We start from the raw sequence: 18026 nt of genomic DNA on the forward strand, positions 1-18026 counted from the left end.
CTGTTAAAGCTAAGGAGACCTCAAACTCTAACCCCAAACTCCAGTATTTATGTGTATTTGCTCTTTAAATGCTCTTTATTTTTCAAGCATACAGACCATCCTCAACTGGTACGTTAAAATTTGTAAGGTGAGAACATGAAAATGGGTAATGGTTTAAAGTAGTGTGTTGTGTACATGTCAGACTTTAACCTCTGCCCTTAACTGATGCCAGACTCTCAGGGGTTTGGTAGCCCTCGCTTGCAGGACTTGCACTGGCCATGGTCGTCTTGGTCCTAATCCGTGAACTAAGTGGCTTGTGTCAGGCGTGAGTTATGAGGTCCATCTCCAACGGGTCGCTTTGGTGTCATCTCAAGTCTGCTGAGCTCCCCTGGAATACATGAATGCGGTGCTGATTTACAGTAAGATCAGCTTGCCTGTGCAGTTGGTAATTCCTGATATTGCTGCTTAATTCGGTTAAAGCGTCCTTGTTCCTGTAGGTTTCAGCCCACATGAACACTGACCTAAAGCCTGTGACACTCGCTGCCACAGACCACTGCAAAATCCTTTGACACAGTCTGCAGGCTGAGGATGACCTACACCGTGATTTTCTATATTAAACAAATCAGAGAAAGGGAGATCCTATGGGATCTCAAATACTTGGTCTGCCGCAACGTATATATGGTATATCCTTATACAGATTGCTTAGGGGTGGTGACATTGTCAAGAAAGTAAGATAAGAGATTGAGAAAAAGGCTAAATTTTTTTGGAAAGTTTTTGCAGCAGAAAATACTGGTTTGGCAGAAGTCTGCCTTCTGCCTTGTTTTCATGTCTAATACTTTCTAAATCTGAAATCATTATTGAACATATTATCTGTTTTGCATAATATAAAAATTATGCCCACGTAAAAGATGTAACTCACGGAGGAGATTATTGAAAAGAACGTTTTGATTAAATGCCCCATTCTTCTTGAAAACAGAAGGGAAAATGAAAATCAAAACCGATGGAGAGGTTTCTTTTAATTAACTATAACTTCAGATATTTGGGAGTTAAATCTTTGTTTAGTTGATTTTACTACATTGTAGCCAGGTAACCCTGCCTGCAGTCACCATAAGGAGAGCCACGGGGGTCCTTAGAAAGGGCTCCACGGTGATGGGCACTATCTTTATTTCTGTAGAGGATGGGATAAGAATTTAAAGATTATGTTCTCAGTTTGGTAGGTGGGAGTAGCAAGCAGTTGTCGGGCTGTCTGGACAACCAAGCATGTGTGTGTGTGTCAAGTATTTACCCGGTGTGACGCTGTCAGCCAGAGTTTGAACTGGCGCTTTGGCCAGAATGTATTTCCCATTCAACTCATTTAGGCACAGTAAAGGGTTTGGGGTTTCAAATCATCTGAGATGTAATGTGAAATGTGAATTCGGTATCCCTGTGTTATTTTTTCCCGAAATTTGGAAGTAATGGAAGTAGCATTTTTGTTTTCATGTGGTTTATTAGAGATCTCAACTACCTTGTAGGAATCAGCTCTTTCATTGATGGTGGTCTACACTGAGGTCCAACAGGATGATAAACTTAGGAAAGCAATCTTAAAAGTTCTTTAAAGATTAAGATTTCTAGGAGAAAAGAGCTATAATCTTAATATATATAATTATTAAGGCAATTCTTTGCAAGTTTTCTTTTCCTGCCTCTTCCCCTTTTTTGGTGTTATTGATTAAAAAAAAAAGTAGCTGTAAAAATAATATAATATGGTACTGTCAGCAGATTGAGGTGCTTCTTTCTCTTAATCATAACACTTCTTGTAATTACAGCCTTGCTCAGCTTTGAGTTTTCTTTTTTAGGTAGGTAAGAATTGCTTGCATTTTAATTTTTATTTAATGCTAGCAATCATTTTAATGCAATCTTTGCATATTTTGGCTAAGAAATGTTGCCTTAGTCTTATGCAGTAAAATTGATTCTGTGATTATTCAAGATTTTTGCCATGTTGATGGTTACATTGAAAGGTTTTCTGCATTATATATGCTTACACTGAAACATGAATGAATATTTAATAGGATTCTGATTAAAAAGAGACCAGCTCTTGTACAAGCTGGAATTCAGAATTCCTTTTAAATTTGACATATTTAATTCATACTAGAGCAATATTACACTTCTAAAATTATAAAAACACATTGAAATAATTTTTTATGTAAATTTGACAATCCTGTCTTTGCATTAAATACAAGGGAAGACTGTTAAAAGTTAGTGGCACTAAAATGTCGGTCTGAGGGTTAGAAGTCAGCTCTAAAAGTAGTTGTGCTGAGGGAAAAGGTGGCTTTTGGTGGGCAGTGTTGTTTGTGATTTCATATAATGTAGATGACTGGGCAGGAAAAATATTTAAAACATAAAGGAGCATAGAAAAAGAAAATATGTCAAAGGGCAGAGTGAGAGTTCTTAATGTGTTGTTAAAATTGATTTTAAGATTTAGGACATCTCTTTAAAACGGAGTTGTCTATTAGGGAGGTTATTAAATCACACGTAATTGAAAAACATAATCCTGCTCAACACCAGCAAGTTCAATGTTCTCTAAAATTTATGACATATTTTCTTTTTACTGCTGGGCAACAAACCAAATGTAGGCATAGACGTGGTTTTAAGGTGACGATATTAGCATCATCAAATCAAAGAAACATAGCCTGCAGAGTTTAATGACTCTTCTAAGACATATGTTAATGCAACTTCTGGGGTTAGATTTGGAAAGGGTCGGGTGGCGGCATTCGGAGTTGCTTGCACTGCAATATTTTTTCAATCTTTATTTGATTTGTGTTGCTAAATTTTGCAAGGAGGCAAAATTTTGAGACTAAACACTTCTCAGTTCGATAGCCTTCTTCTGCATTTTGTAGCAAAATTATCATAGGTACAAATGGCGTGAGTAAAATGTTGCTGATTGAACTTGAAATGCGCTGAATTTGGGATAGACGGTGGATTGGACTTGGAATAGGCTGGAACCGGGATATTCCTACGTTCAGATCTGAGAACTGCCTCTTAGGTGAGAAGTTCCCAGCATTTTGCATGCTGTACGCAGAAAGTTTTCTTGAAACTATTCTCCTGCATAAAACGGAAGAAACCTGACTTCCCTCATTGGTTGCAACCTCCAGGTAAAGACAGGATACTTATCTTTTCTTGATGGTCCTCATATGTAGAAGAGTGAAGGTTTATTAGAGAAATTTGATTTCGAAATTTAGAATTGTGGACAAATCTAAAAGTGCTAGATGTGATAATAATTATCATATACAGTACAACACAATACGATAAGCAAATATTTAGCTTTTCTCTCCCTGGAGAAACTAACTGAACAACTGAAAAGGAATGATTATACGTAAACTCTTAAGCCAATGTAAGCAGTAATGGTCTAAGAACCAGACATTAACCAAGCATCGCTACAGGAAAAGTCCAGAAACAAATTTTTGCTCTCATTCATTCTTTTGTTTCATTCATTTCCTTCATTCCTCGCTTCTTCCTTTATAATATGAATTAATATGAAATAATATGAATAATATGAATTTCAAGAGAGTTGATAACATTCAAATTAAGCCTGGATACCTTTTCACAATGCAGAAAGTTTCATTTACCAGTATGTGATTGACGGGAAAAGTAACAATTCTGTTACTGAATGCTCTCCAGATCATAATTAAGGAGAGTGATGCCAAACAGCCAAAGTCTTAATTATTTACTTCTAGGTGGCGAATGCTGCACATTTTGTTGGGGGTTCACAAGAAGTTGGCTGCCTGCTTGCATCCTGCAGGCATACTGTGTTTAGGGAAAACTCGGAACTGAAGGATGATTTTAAATTGTGCCTCATAGGTGAATGCATCAGGAGAGAAGGTAGATTTACATGTATTTTGAAGTGTTTTGTGAGTATACAGTCCCTTTTATGACAGCTGGTTTGGAAGTTCTGTCTGCTTAGGCAGTCTGTCAAAGCATCTTACAGAAGTATTACTTTTTAAATAAATTATCTTGTTACTATACCATTTGTTTTAAAAAGCACCAAATCAGGAACGCTTCTTAATGCACGGAGCTTATTTATTTCATGGATCTTAAAATTAATTACTGCACCTACTCATCCATTTTATTTTGCATTTTCCAGTCGGACCTCAGACCATAATTAAATCTTTCTTTCCACCATTCATGGGTTTAACTCTTAGGGACCTCAGCGGTGTCAGATCAGAGTGTCCTGAATGCAGAGGAAAATACCATAAAATGTCTGTCAGGAGGTAGCGGAGGCAATCACACATCTCTAAGGCTGCAGAGGTATGTTGTGGATGCCATCCGGACACCTGGACAGCTGGTTGTCCCCACGGGGCTAGTTAAAAAGAGCCAGATCTCTGCAGACCCGACTGCTACCAGCTTTGCTTCACTCAGGGCAGCCCGACAAGGTTGCTCTTCCCCCTTAGACGAAATGCTAGCACTGTCCTGAATGCTCGTTAACAGAATATTTCTTAATGGCATCCCTATCACAGCTGGGGAACTGCAGGGAAGGAGTCGTACTTTCTCCTTTAATAAGCCACTGATAGGCTCTTCATAGGAGCATTTGCTTTGTAGGATTATATAGGGAGAAGTGTGCATTGTGCTTGGGAATATGGAGAGATTAGGAGGGTATTTGAGGGCCAAAACAAGACTGAGAGCTTACCTGCTATTCGTTCTCTGAGAATATTAGACGTTGGTCTGGACTTTCCTTTTAGCAGTCCATAGTTGAGTCAGATATCCTTTCTTTGAAGGGTTTCACATGGAATGTTAAAAATTAGGTTTCTGTCCTTCAAACACAATTACGAATACCATTCTGTTCATGTATCAAAGTAAAATATTCTTTAACGATTTCTAGTTTAGAATTGCACTAGACTGACTATTATGATCAGTGCCAGGATGAAAGCAAGAGCATCAGCCAGAAAAAATGCAAGAGCAAGCTGTCCGTAACGTGGAGAATCACGGTCTGGTTCATAGAGAGACTTGAAACTGAGAAACGATCGTGTGGGAGATGAATTCTACTAGGTAACCAACCTTCCTCATCCATTTAGAAAAATCTTCAGGTTTTTTGTTTTTATTTTTAAGTGCAAGAGAAGTGGGAAGGCTTTCATATCCTAACAGCTTGTGTGCGGGCTGTTGGGGGATATTTTGGCAATGTCAAGCCAGCAAGATGCTTTAGTTACGAGGAAGTGTTAAGGGACTAGGGTAGTACATTGAAAAAGGGACTAACTTGATGAAACTAGGGCAGCTGGCACATTAGTAATGTTCTCACATGTCAAAATATGCCATTGTGTGATATACTTTGAATCAGCTGTTGTTTCTAATTCCTACTGAAGTCTTGGTTATCCTAAACTGAAAGGAAGAACTAGTAGAGAAAGGTTTCAGACATAAGTGGACCAGCAGTGATTTCAAAGAAAAGCTACTAAGAATAAAGTGAAAACAAATGAACAAAAACTCCTATGGAAGACAGATAGCTCAAGACAGTCAGGTTGGTGCAACGCCTGTGGGTACCTCCATCGTGGATGTCCAAAACAGCTGGTAGCTGAAGCTGCGGGGCCACTGTTTCCAGCAGATCAGTGAGAAAAGGCTGGAGGGAAAATGGTCTTACAAGTATTATTGGATTTTTTTGAGTATTGCTCTTGGACCATTCTTTTACAGGTTCACTAGTGTGAATCATTAGTGACCTTTGCTTTAAAAAAAAAAGAAAAAAAATAAACTGATGAAATATGCTGATGGCTCAAAGATGAGCACCATCATCTCTCCAAAAAAGGATCAGGATACCACACAGCAATCAATAGATAATTTTGAAAACCAAAGTGCTGCAAGTAAAATGCATGAAATGTAGTCAGAAAGGGAGATTATCTGTTCTGAGACTGTTAACATAGAAATCTGCTTGGAGTGATTGGAGAGGAGAAGACGCTGGGTGCATCTGAGGAAGCGTTACTCTGAGCTACCCTTGTGATTCAGCAATGAGAAAAGGTGCATGTGATGTTTGTGCAGGTCTGTGATGGACCTTCCCATGGGAAACTTCCTATAGAAAAGATGAATTCTTACCAGAATAGGTAAAAGTAAAGTTTTGGAGGTGATCAAGGAGTGGAGACTCTTGTGCTTACATTATAGAGATACTACGCAGAGTAAAATTAGCTGAAGTCCTGAAAAAACAATACCTCAAATCTTGAAAGCAGGTCAGGCAGGTGGGGTCTGTGTTCACTCCTTAGACTTCAAATACACAGTCTAGCTTGCTTTGAACTGCGTTTTCTCTGAGAGTGATTTTTTTAATTTAGCAAAATTAAGGCATAGAGAAAAGAGATGATTGATCTCCACGAATGCATCGGAGGCCCAGGTCTCCCAGGAGGGGAAAAAAATTGCTGAAGTAGGGCAACTTTTGGCATAAAAGCATGCTGAATAGAAACTGGCCGTTAATGAATATAGTTTAAAATTTTTTAAAAAACATTAAGGATTTTAGCACAATCTTATATCAGGAATATTGGTGGGGAGGAATCTACCGTATAATGGCATTTGATCAGAATAAGAAATGGTAAATTGTGGTAGCAGGAAAATGCATTATTCATGCTTGATTCAGTCACATATTGTTCTGATTAGTAACTTATTTTGTTTTCAATATTTGTTTTACAGAACCTAATTGTATTTTTAAGGGGAAAAAAAAAGAATTTGCTATGCATACACTCTTTGTACTTATTTGTAGGAATACTGTTTACCACGTTACGTTTAAGCCATAAGAGGTGACTGAGGAACATTGTAAGGATGATAAATTGTTACACAGTTAAGCAAGGTGTTTTATTTTCTAGGTATTGTTAGAAGTAAATTTCGTAACAGATGAATTGAACGTTCAAATTAAAAGTTTAAGAGCTATTGAAAAAATCATGAAAATGGGTTACACTTTGCAAAAAGGTCTAAGGACTTGTACGGAAGAAGATTGAAAAGGCAAGATTGAAATTTGGCATGTGAAGCAATTGGTGCCAAATATCACCGAATCTGTCGGGAAGTAGATTTGTATTATTCTGCTGGACACAGAAGATACCATTTGCATAAAAATTTTAAAAAGTGCGATTCGGCTTGTGTACAGTTAGAAAAGAAAAAAGGAAAACCAATCCGAAGGTGTACGTATTATCAAGAGAGGCAAGAAGGATGCTTTGATCAGGCAGGATTTTAATTACCCAGCAATTAAACGAGCCGTACGGTGAAGGGTGTAGAGAAGGAGAATGGAGACTATGATAATGGCAATGCATAGCCTGTGTAGGACACATTCAACAGCTCATGATTTCGCTTTAAAAAATGCTGCGTGTGCTTGGAACCTAATGGCATATCTATTGCAAGCAAAAGCAGCCTTTGCACCGACTTCCTCGTGCTTTGGGTCAGATCCTCTTTTACACGAGACAGTGGGTCATCGGCCTGGATTATAACATCAGCTGGGGAGAAGGGTCCACGTGTTCTGCTGCAGTTTAAAAAGTTTGTAGTCCATCGATTTAAATGGAAAGTTTTCCTTTTATTTGGCATTTTACCAAAAACAAACTTTTCCAATGGATGCACATATATGTCCGTGTGCGCGTTTTCACGCACACCCGCCCTTCATGTGCTTTAACTCTTAGGTTAAGGTCAGCATGGCCTCTGGTCAGTGGTTCCTTGGTGGACCGGCGTTTCGGGAGGAGGGAAGTTGGTTCCGTTTTAAGCGTTTGTTCTGAAGGATTCCTTTATTTCATCAAGGAAGCAGAAGGGCGTTAATGACTATAAAGAACGTAAATCCACCTCAGTAAGCCTTGTAGTACCAAAATTAATAGCTTCCAACTGTCAAAGCCTCAACAGTGTGAGCGCAGACCAGAACGGAGAGATTCGTAGGAGAAAACATAAGCTATGACTGCAGTCCCCTCTCTCTCTCTCTCTCTCTCTTACTCTCCCTTCCACATTTTTGCTCTGTCTGTCTCAGTCCCTAAAAATTGGCAGCTAATTTCCTATTTTCTAGCTCAGAGATTTTGTTTCCATCTTCTTTTTCTCTATTTTGTGATTTTTCTTTGCCTGTTCTTCCACTGTTCTTTCAGTTCTTTGGTAAAACTGAATGTCAGGACTTTTTTTCTTATATTCACTTTTACATTGTATTCTAGACCTTTGTATGTAGCAATCCTTTTTCTTTTTTTTTCTTTTCTTTTTCTTTTTTGGAAGAGAAAGATTGCACAGTTTTAGGCCAGAAAGGCATTAAAAGCAGGTAAACTTTTTGATTTGATTTTCAAAGGAAGCCTGTCAAACAGAAGATCTTTCCCGGGCTGTGATTCTGAGTCTTCATCGATACCATATACTTAGTACTGAACTTAGGCTTTGGGGGTTTTTTTCTTTCTTTTTAGTATCTGTTCCCTTATCGAGCAGACTGTCAGGGATACATTAGAAAAAGTTATGGAAAGATAAGGGCTATTTTTTAGTATCTTGAGATATAAAAAAAGAGCTGAGTGAATGTGTTCTGTAGCGTGGCTTTGGACAAAAGGGATTTCATCAAAAGATACCATAGTTGTTTCCCGTCACTTGATATATTTTGCATGGCATGACATAAAGCTGTGGCTCGGTGATATCAGAAATGTACAGAACTGTTACAGAATTTTTATAGCAAGGCCGGACATGAGAGGAGAAATAAGGAAGAATCTCAATTAAAATTTTTAGCAGTATATGGAAAGGGTAAAATGTCCTAACGCAGCAACTTCAGAGCAAATCGCTCATTGGATCTGCTTGAGTTTGGCGGGTGCCACTGGGCCCGGTTCTGCTGGGAAGTCTTTGAATGATGCTGGCAGCTGTGAGAGGATTTGTTAAGTCTGATATTGCGTGACGGGAAGGCTCTGAGCTGGTTTTATGCTGCACCCAAGCGCCAGTGGGAGCAGCTCAAGCCTGGCCTGAGTCTTTGCCTTCCCCACCGCCGAGGCTGGTGGGTTGGGTGGACCATGCGCTTGCACCTCTCTGTTAGGCTGCTTGGATCCAGAGCTGTTGGGTGAAACAAGATACAGTTGGAGCTTGCCTGTCCTCCCCGGAAATTTAGGCCTGACCCGGCCAGAATGAATAAACCCCACTAAGAGGGGAGCTGCCTGCGTGTGGCCGTGTCTCCATGTGGGGCTGCCAAGCGGAGGTGGTCGGGAACCACGGTGGAAACTGGTGTCAGGAACCATGATAGAAAGTGGGGTCAGGAACCACGATGGAAACGTGTTGAGCACCATGATGGAAACGGGTTGGGAACCACGAGGGAAATATCCCAGAACTGGCTGTGCACGAGGTTGGGTTTGACCTAAAAAGTCATTTTTAGCTCTTGCTTCCACGCTGCATGAAATGTGGCTATATATATGTATATATATGCACTTTGCTATATCAGACTGAACCTGGAACAGAATAGTTGTATCCACTAGTTCATCCTCCCACAGCATTTGTTGCCAAACTGGGGTAGCGAAATAACGAAAATTAAAAAAAAGAATGAGAGGTATAGTCAAAGTTTTTAAAGCCGATGAAGACGAGACCCGTAGACAGCTGTCAATCAGAGGGAACTAACGTCCTGAACTCCGTCGTCAGGTAAACGGACAGACTGACCTCTTCGGGTTTCCTAGCAACCCTAATTTCCTGTAGCTTGCTAGAACAACCAGTCTGTCGGTGAACATCTGCTCCTAATGAAACTGTTAAGCAGCAGTGCTCGCGTTATTGGCTATTTATCAACTATTTCTGTTAACAGGAGGAATTTGAAAAGAAGTTAATCCCTTTATGGATGCTTACCAGTGATGCGTAGGGTCCACATACTGTTTGAAATGAAGCTCGTGGCATGAAATACCCGTTTTTAGGTAAAACGTTACTTAATTCAGAAATAGATTGCAGAAGACGTCCCTCTAATTCTGTTTGGAGAGCCTTTTATAAGCTCGGTGAGCTGTCTCTGAACCGTACCGTGGGCAGGGACTTCCAGATTAAATTTATTTGTGACTCATTTCCAGCCCTTTTGATCTTGTGTCAATATTGTTCTTTAGTTTGAAATAGCTTTTCCCTGTCTCTGATGTTTGCCTTTTTTTCCCCTCTTTTCTTTAGTGCATTTACACACAGCAGTCATAGAACGAACTCTGCTAGACGCCTCAATAGTACAGGTTTTTTATTCCCCACCCTATAGTTATCTCGGTACACCCTGTCTGTGCCTGTCGTAGTATTTTTTTTCTCTCTTAGATATGGATGACAAGGTTATAAGGAGTGTTCAACCGATTAGCTCTTCGGTACGGTCATTCCTGACACAGATCATTGGCAGTCTCTGCCTCGATGAAGTAAATCTGTGCTTTCATTTTCAACATCATCTATTGTCATCTCCCGTGTAGGTGATCACCTAAATGATAAATATTTAGTATTTCACATAACAGCATGTATCACATAGAAGATTTGTTATGTACCTTGGGTGTTTTAGGTTTACCCCTGATTTCAGCTTAGTCTCGTTCTTCCATCTCTCAGCAGCTTTTTTATCCCATCACAGCTTTAGTAGCGTTAACAAGGTAGATAGATAATCCTGCATACACGACTTTGTTTCCAAAACTTTCAGAGCTTTTCACCCGTATTATCCATTTTTGGATGAAACAAAATTACTTGCTCTCTCTGTTTTCATTTAAGGGATCTGACAGTCTGGGCTACTGAGACCAGCATTGCTTCTCTCACAAGCTTTAATTTGAAACTAGCAATGATGGCATGAGTCCAACCTATTAAACCTTCCGGCTCATTTCAAAGTTTATTTATCCCAATGTATTTCAAAGTTTATGTTCCCCAGTGTGGTTTTGGTTGGAGTCCAGCTACAACAGAGTAGGGAGCAAGTTGCTTCTGTCTCCTCTGGTACATCAGGATCTTTAATGTCTGCGATGGGTGATAATGTAATCACTCTGAGTAAATACAAAATAATTAACCCACCAAAACTTTCAGAAGAAAATTTTGATTACATTTGGCATTTTTGGGTGCATAACACCATAACCAGAGAAAGGCAGAGGAAAAACAGCCGCTTGTGGCTGTTGACGTGGCAGCTGGATAGCTGTCTACTGAGAATTGGATTGAAGCCTGAAGTTGATTAAGAACTAGTCAGATGTATAACAAGTTTTTTTTCCCTATTTTCCTAGCTTGTGTTGTGAGTGACGCAGTGACATTTGTCTACCCAGGTATTTGTATTGCCCTTACGAACGTGGAACCAAATGCCTGTTTCTTGTTGTATCACTTCCCTTGGTATTATAGCTTGGAATAGAATAGCTAGGAAACTCAGATGTACAGATGAGTTTCAATACAGGTTTGCATTATACAGCAATTACACCTTTCACCGTACCCATAGATAAAATCTTGGAGACTAGAAGCAGCATGTTACTTTTCCATTTCTGGACCTTCCCCTTCAATTATTGCCCTTGGGAGAGGTTGTGCAGTCCGTGTGGTTCCTCGGAGCCATTAATACTCAGAAGTCTCTGTGCAAGCATTAGATGTTACGGGAAGGAAAAAAATATGCTAGAATGATGCAAGGAATGAAAATGAGACAATTCAGAAATATGATTGTTTACTTATGAGAAATTGCGGCTTTGGAGCTGTCACAGCTCGTAGTTTCGGCCCACGAAGTCCACTGAGAAAGATGCGCATAATGCAGGCAAGGGAGAATGAGAAGAGGCAAACTAGGGTTGTGCCATGTTGTGATACACGTGACAGCTTGCAACAGGGATCGGACACGATAATCTGGAGGCTGGTCTTCAAGAGGCACCACGGCAAACAGCCACGTTTGTCTGTATTTTGACAGAGGGAAGAACTAAACTAAAGGATCATCATGCAGACCTAACCTCTGCAGGTTTCCTTCGGTTGCTTTAATAAATTGTTTCTAAAACAGTGTATTGTGTGAGATGAAAAACAACTCTGGAACCTCCGTATACTATCCTCCTTAATCCTTCTCTTTATCTTTTATACTGCTTTGGCATGCACAACTTGGTAATAATCCAGTGGCATTACCTAATTTATGTAAAATGCCACAGATGGCATTTACCCCTATCTTTTATCTGGAGTTTCTGTCCAAGGAGCTGTTTATTTGCCATACAACACGCCATAATAATCAACGAACCTTCAGTCGAATTAAGCTAGAGAGTCCTATGGCTAGTGACTCACTATGCTGCGTATCTAAATTTAAAGATGAGGGCACCAAAGCTGCATTACAGAAATCCTGAGATTTCATTTAGTGCAACATTTTAGCAACTAAAACGTTGCTCTGTTGAATTTTTGAAGCTGCTTGTTCCTTCAGATTAGCTCACAGTGTAGTTTATTCTTCTAATTGGGAGCTCACTGTGTTCTTTGGGATAGTGACTGTTTCTCAGTTGCACAGATTCCAACTGTGAGCCTTGATTGTTCAGTTATTTTCATTTTTCACAAAAATTCAGACTAGCATTAATGGTTTCACATGTCGCAACACGCACATTCCCAGTATGGGAGTCTTCTGGATATCGTTGGATAGTATTATTTATGCTCAAACTTGCAATAATGAAGTCTTTGAACTACTTTTGGGAAGAAACTTTAAACTCAGATACTGTAGTGATAGGACAAGTGATAGATGATAGGTAGTCAAAGGACTTTTTGGAGATCTGGGGTAACACTAAAGAAATGGGAGATGTAAGTACAGGTCCAAATATTTTGTGCTAAAGTAGAATCGGCCTCAGCATTTCTCTAGAAACAAAATTTGAGTAAACAGTGTCTGTCAATTAAATCTATTTTTATGTACAAAGACTAGACATTCTTTAATTTTCATTACTTCATATTCTCATGGCGGAGTGTATTATAGTTTGTAAACACTGAAATAAATACAAGTAAATGTTTTGTTCAGAAAAATCTGACTCAGATTTAATAATGTCTAGGTGAAAAGCCATTCGGGATTCTTTGTATTTTAAAACAGGGATTAAAATGAATCAGAGTCATCTTGCTATTCATTAAGCAGCTTTCTCTGGCTCCATCATAAATGATAAATGATATGATGGGAAGACTCATCACTTGCTAGTGAAATTTGAATATCAGCAAGTAAGTTGATAGATACAAATAAAAAGCAAGTTTATGTCATCATAAAACATCTTTAAAACTTTCTTATGCTGTAAGATAAAGATGAACAGGATTGGACACCTTCTACTGCCCAAGAAAGTGGAAAATTCCAAGGTCTTTCCTGATTTTTCCATTCCCATACTCCATTCTCACTAGCTATAATTGGCAAGAATGTAGAACATCTAGTGCTTAAGCCTTCAGAAATAGCTGCATATTCTTCCTTTCAACCCCTTTTAACGGAGAATCATCATTATGGGAGACTGAGGCATTATAAATAGATACGTTGATTACCAAACATCCTCACCCCCCCCCCCCAAAATACCCCAAACCCAACCAAACAAAAACCCGTAAAACCCCATCTAAGATCTCTACCCCCTTTTTGGGACCGAATGTCTTGTAACTGTGACCGATATCTGAAAGAACCTGGTCAGAGAGTATTGGACTCTGACATTAATTTTTATGGGAGATCCTGGGAATTAAAAAAGATGGTGCTGTAGGTAGAAATGTGTCTTTCATTCTCCTCTCTCCGTATCCCCCCCCCCTTTTTTCTTCTGTATGTGGAGGTCTCGTACTGATGCCAAATCATGTTTGTGGTTTTGAAGAAGTGTGGATTAAAATATTGTAGGCTCTGTTAGATGCCTGAAAGCACTAACTACAGCAGGAAATTTATACTTTAGCCTGCTAATTGTTGGAAAATATGAGCCCTTGATTGGTAGGCAATTAGAAGCGTAACATTCTGTTAAACATATCACACAGCATATGGCATGTGAGTAGCGAATCCTCTAATTTAAAATAAAAAAAAAAAAAGTATGTAGTTCTGTATATTAGAAATCTTTGAAGGGGAATGAAAATTTGCCATTTGTCTGAATGTCAGAGGGGAAAAATTCATCCTTAATTGTTTGGGTAGTCTAAATTTGGTTTATGTTTGATTTGGTTTATGCGATTTCTCTAATGATAAACAAAACTAAAAGAAGAAAGCCCATACTATATTTAAATGTGCTATTAGTTCCAACTAATCAAAACTGTGCCTTTCCTACAAAAAAGATTTTGCATTACCTACCACATCTGCTTTAATTCAAACAGGTTAAAAATGCGGAAGCAAAAACATATTTGCAGAACCTCAGGAACAAAAAGTCAAAGGATGGGGAGTTCTGGAATTGAGTGGTGGGCAATCAGATGGTGTGCTGTTTTGTCAGCTAAATTATACACATAAAACTACGTGGGTGTGGGTATGGCTCCATAGACAGATAACCGCTTTCTTTTCAACCTCAGTGGCTCACAGAATCACAGAATGGTTGAGGTTGGAAGGGACCTCTGGAGATCACCTAGTCCAACCCCCCTGCTCAAGCAGGAGAGCACGTTGCCCAGGATTGCGTCCAGACGGCTTTTGAATATCTCCAAGGAAGGAGACTCCACAACTTCTCTTGGTAACCTGTTCCAGTGCTCTGTTACTCTCACAGTGAAGAAGTTTGGAGGCTTCATATACTCTAGTTTTTCAGTACGTATTCCCTTCAGATCTTAAGCAAGGTTCAAGAGTTTTGTTTTTCTTTTCCTCTATTTTGGGGTTTGGGGTTTTTTTTGCATAACATTTTCACAGATATACCAAGCTGCTACAAGAAATAACCTTTGGTTAGACAGTGGCTGAAGTCTTCCTCATATGAGCCTGGGACTGACTAGTCCTTAGAAGATGCACTAGCCCATTTACGAGGCTCATCGTAAGCACTGCTAATTGTAGGCCTGGCTAGCTGGAAGACAGCTAGCAGTCCAGGCTTAGATGGGAGCAAGTAAACTGCATCTGAGAATGAAATACTTTCCTTTCTCAGTGGTTGTGCAGGTTGTGTAGCATTACTGCATGCTTTGAACTACAGTCTTGGAGGGGATCACACTTCATTGATTGACCACATACATGCAGCAATTTCTGGTACGTATCCGTGAAGTTTCAAAGATCTTTGAATCCTTCAGACATGTCCTTGTTAACTCAACAGGATACTCTACAAGCTTGTTATCTCTAGCAATTGTAGTGGGTAAAAAATTTTTGGTGATTGGCAGGTCATATTTATCTTCTTCCTGGAAGTTTCTGCCTTCCATTGCTGATACGTTAGGATTACTTGTCATTTTAAAACTGTGCCTTATTTTGGCTTTAATTTACACCTTGTCCATGGTGTCTATCTCATGGCATAGTACCTGTGAGATGTCAGTCTGATGGTACATTGCCAGTACATCTCAAAGCACCCTTCTAATGTTGCCTTTATTGAGGGTTTGTCCTGAAATGGTAAGTCGGATGCCCATCCCACTCGCCGTCCCGTCCATCCCTTGTCACCCTGCGACTTCGGTCCTAGAGAATAACTCTCAGCGCAGTGTAGCTGGCTCCTGCAGCGTCGTAGCCTGGCCTCGTGAGATGACAGCCCCTGCCTTAAACAGGGCAGTGAAGAAAATCGTTCTGCTCTAACAGATAAACCGATCATTTTTTATGCTCAAGCACTGACATCGGTGACTTTGCGCTTCAATTTGACGTTGCATTATACAGTTAATTTGGCACTGAACTGGAGAAAACGAGAATACTAGGAAGCAGATTCCTCAACCTATTAATAGCCTGTTAATATTATATCAAAGAAAGCTTTTCATGTTGCTGCAAGGGAAGGGGAGAATTCTATTATTTTTTTTTTTTTTCTTTGCTTACCAAATTATGCAGTTCCTTTGGAAATCTTAAATCTAGTACGTTTAAGATCAGTTGTGCTACAAAGCCTGAGGTTTGGTATCGCTTGTTCCTGTTGTGTGTTGTAGTCAGTAATCGTTTTAATGAAGAGCTTTTAGCGTTGAAGAGATTCTATTTATAGTAAAGCCATTAGAGCATAAAGCTCCTCATTGCTATTCTGCAGCATGGCGCTGTAATGTTTGTCAGTGGAGAAAAGATATTTTTAGCTGCAGCATTCAAAACCCGAGGCTGAAAGGTCACGAATCCTCGCGGGGATACGTACTGCTACATCGGTGCTATCACACAGCTGCTGTTTACTCTCTCATCGTGCTTCAGTAATAAGACGATTTCTTTATTGTGACACTAAAGGTATAAAGCATCGGAAGGATTTTTGTGCATGAAATGAATACTTGGGGCACGATGATGTATCCGCTCGCATTAAACGTGCTCCTTCTCCTTAAGCGAACGGTTTTATTTTCCCAAAGACCATCTCGATACCTATTAGTCAAAAGATTCGCTCTAGGAAACCTTTTTTTTTATTAAAGGGGATAAGACCGGGCGCAAGCGAAAGGCAAACTGCCCTTATAGCGACGTGTTTTAGGCACGCGCTATATCTGCCTGACATCTCCACCGTTCATTTCCTTAGCTGCGCGAGCCGAAGACGTAATGCCGGCGTGCGGCTTGTCGAAGGAAGGAAGGAAGGAGCCTGGAAATAGCTGCTGGAGCAGAAACGTGGGTGGTGGTGGTTAGATCTGCTCCAGGGCATGCCCGTAGCATGCCGGTGAGGACCGCAGCGGGCACGGAGAGATCACGTGTGCCTACTGAACCAGCATAGACCAAAGGGAGAAAAGAGGAGGGGAAGAAAGGGATAATTCCAGGAATACAAGGCTGCAGATACTAGCTGAGCATCCAACGTGGAGCCTTCAGAGCATCTGCTAATATCTTGATATAAAAATCTGGGGGAGAAGAGATTAATTGCCACGCGGACAAAATTAGGGCTCTATGATCCAAGGAAAGGCGGAGAAGAAATAGTCTGTTGGCAGGCGGCTCAGCAAAACGACAAGGTTTTTCAGAGGGGAGGCGCCCGGGGTTTTGTGCCGCTTGGGGAGGCGCAGGCCCTGTCATCGTATTTTCATAATAATAAGCTGCTCTGTAACTCTCTTTATTCACGAAACGTTATGTAGCACCAGAAAAGGGATGAGTAAAATAGTACACTGATAGGTAGACTTTTCTTCTCGGTGTATAATGAAATTAATTGCGCTGCTCCGCTAAGAACGTCTTGGAGTTGGCACCGCTGGAGGTTGTTCTTATCTTCTGACACGTGGGTACCATTATCACCTGCCTTTTCAAAGAGGTTCCTTCATAGCAGGAAATTATTTTAATTCTCCTCTTTCTGTATGCCCGAGATGGCTCTTAACACCATCGTTTCCAAGCTTTGGTAGTTTGAGTTAGTCCACGTGGTTATAGCTGTTAGCATTGTTCTGTGATCGTGGTGCCAGGCAGCAGCCCAGGATGAAAACCTCTCAAAAAGGAGGAGAGAGACTGAAAACATCTTAATTCTGCAAGTATTTTCTCTTGTAATTGGATAAGGTTTAGGTAAATGGGCATCAGCTGAAGGGAATGACGGAGAAAGGGAGAGTATGACTTTATGAAGAGGCTTGCAGTGCTTGAATGGCTCGTTCCTGCCAAAAAATGTATATACACACACACACACACACATATACACTTTTTTTTTTAACAGAAGAACTTTGTAATGTCAGTGATGGTTTTAAAATATTGGGGGAATTGGAAATTGTCTGATGGTAGCATATTTCTTGCAGGACTCCTGCGAAGCAGAGAATTTGGGGTGTGCTTTTATTGCTGTCGCTGTTAGATTGCAGAAGGAACCAGCCTGGAATATGATAAAAATTACGTAAAATCGTAAACTGGGATCCTAACTGCAAATCAAAATGTTATTTGCTCATAGCTTTCATGGCCTTCAGAGGTAATCGTGGTGCTTGTGAAATAAAAGTAAGTTCTAGGTCCCAGACTGATAAAATAATGGAAATCCTACTGCATGCTCTCGTCTTCCACGCGTTGCGTAGTGAATCGTGATGCTTTTTATACTCACCTCGCCGTGTGAAATCCCGTGTAGGGTTGCTGTCTGGGCTGCATTCTCTCTTGCCTTTTTTAGACTATTGAATTCTTATTTGAGCTTACAGCAGATGTAATTACTTTAATGGTGGTGTCTTGCAAATTTGCATTCACTATGACATCTCTTTTTTTTGTAATTGCTTTTCTTACAGTTAGCCATTCAAATACTCAGTAA

The 18026-nt window shown here is 40.0% G+C and overlaps 1 protein-coding gene across 3 annotated transcripts in view; it reads left to right on the plus strand.

The window, feature by feature from the left end:
* Positions 1-18026, plus strand: part of TRAPPC9 (trafficking protein particle complex subunit 9) — a 461063-nt gene that overhangs the window by 234569 nt on the left and 208468 nt on the right. The gene's annotated exons all lie outside the window — the stretch shown is intronic.

The sequence above is a fragment of the Apteryx mantelli genome, chromosome 2 (assembly GCF_036417845.1).
Source record: "Apteryx mantelli isolate bAptMan1 chromosome 2, bAptMan1.hap1, whole genome shotgun sequence".
Lineage (NCBI taxonomy): Eukaryota > Metazoa > Chordata > Aves > Apterygiformes > Apterygidae > Apteryx > Apteryx mantelli.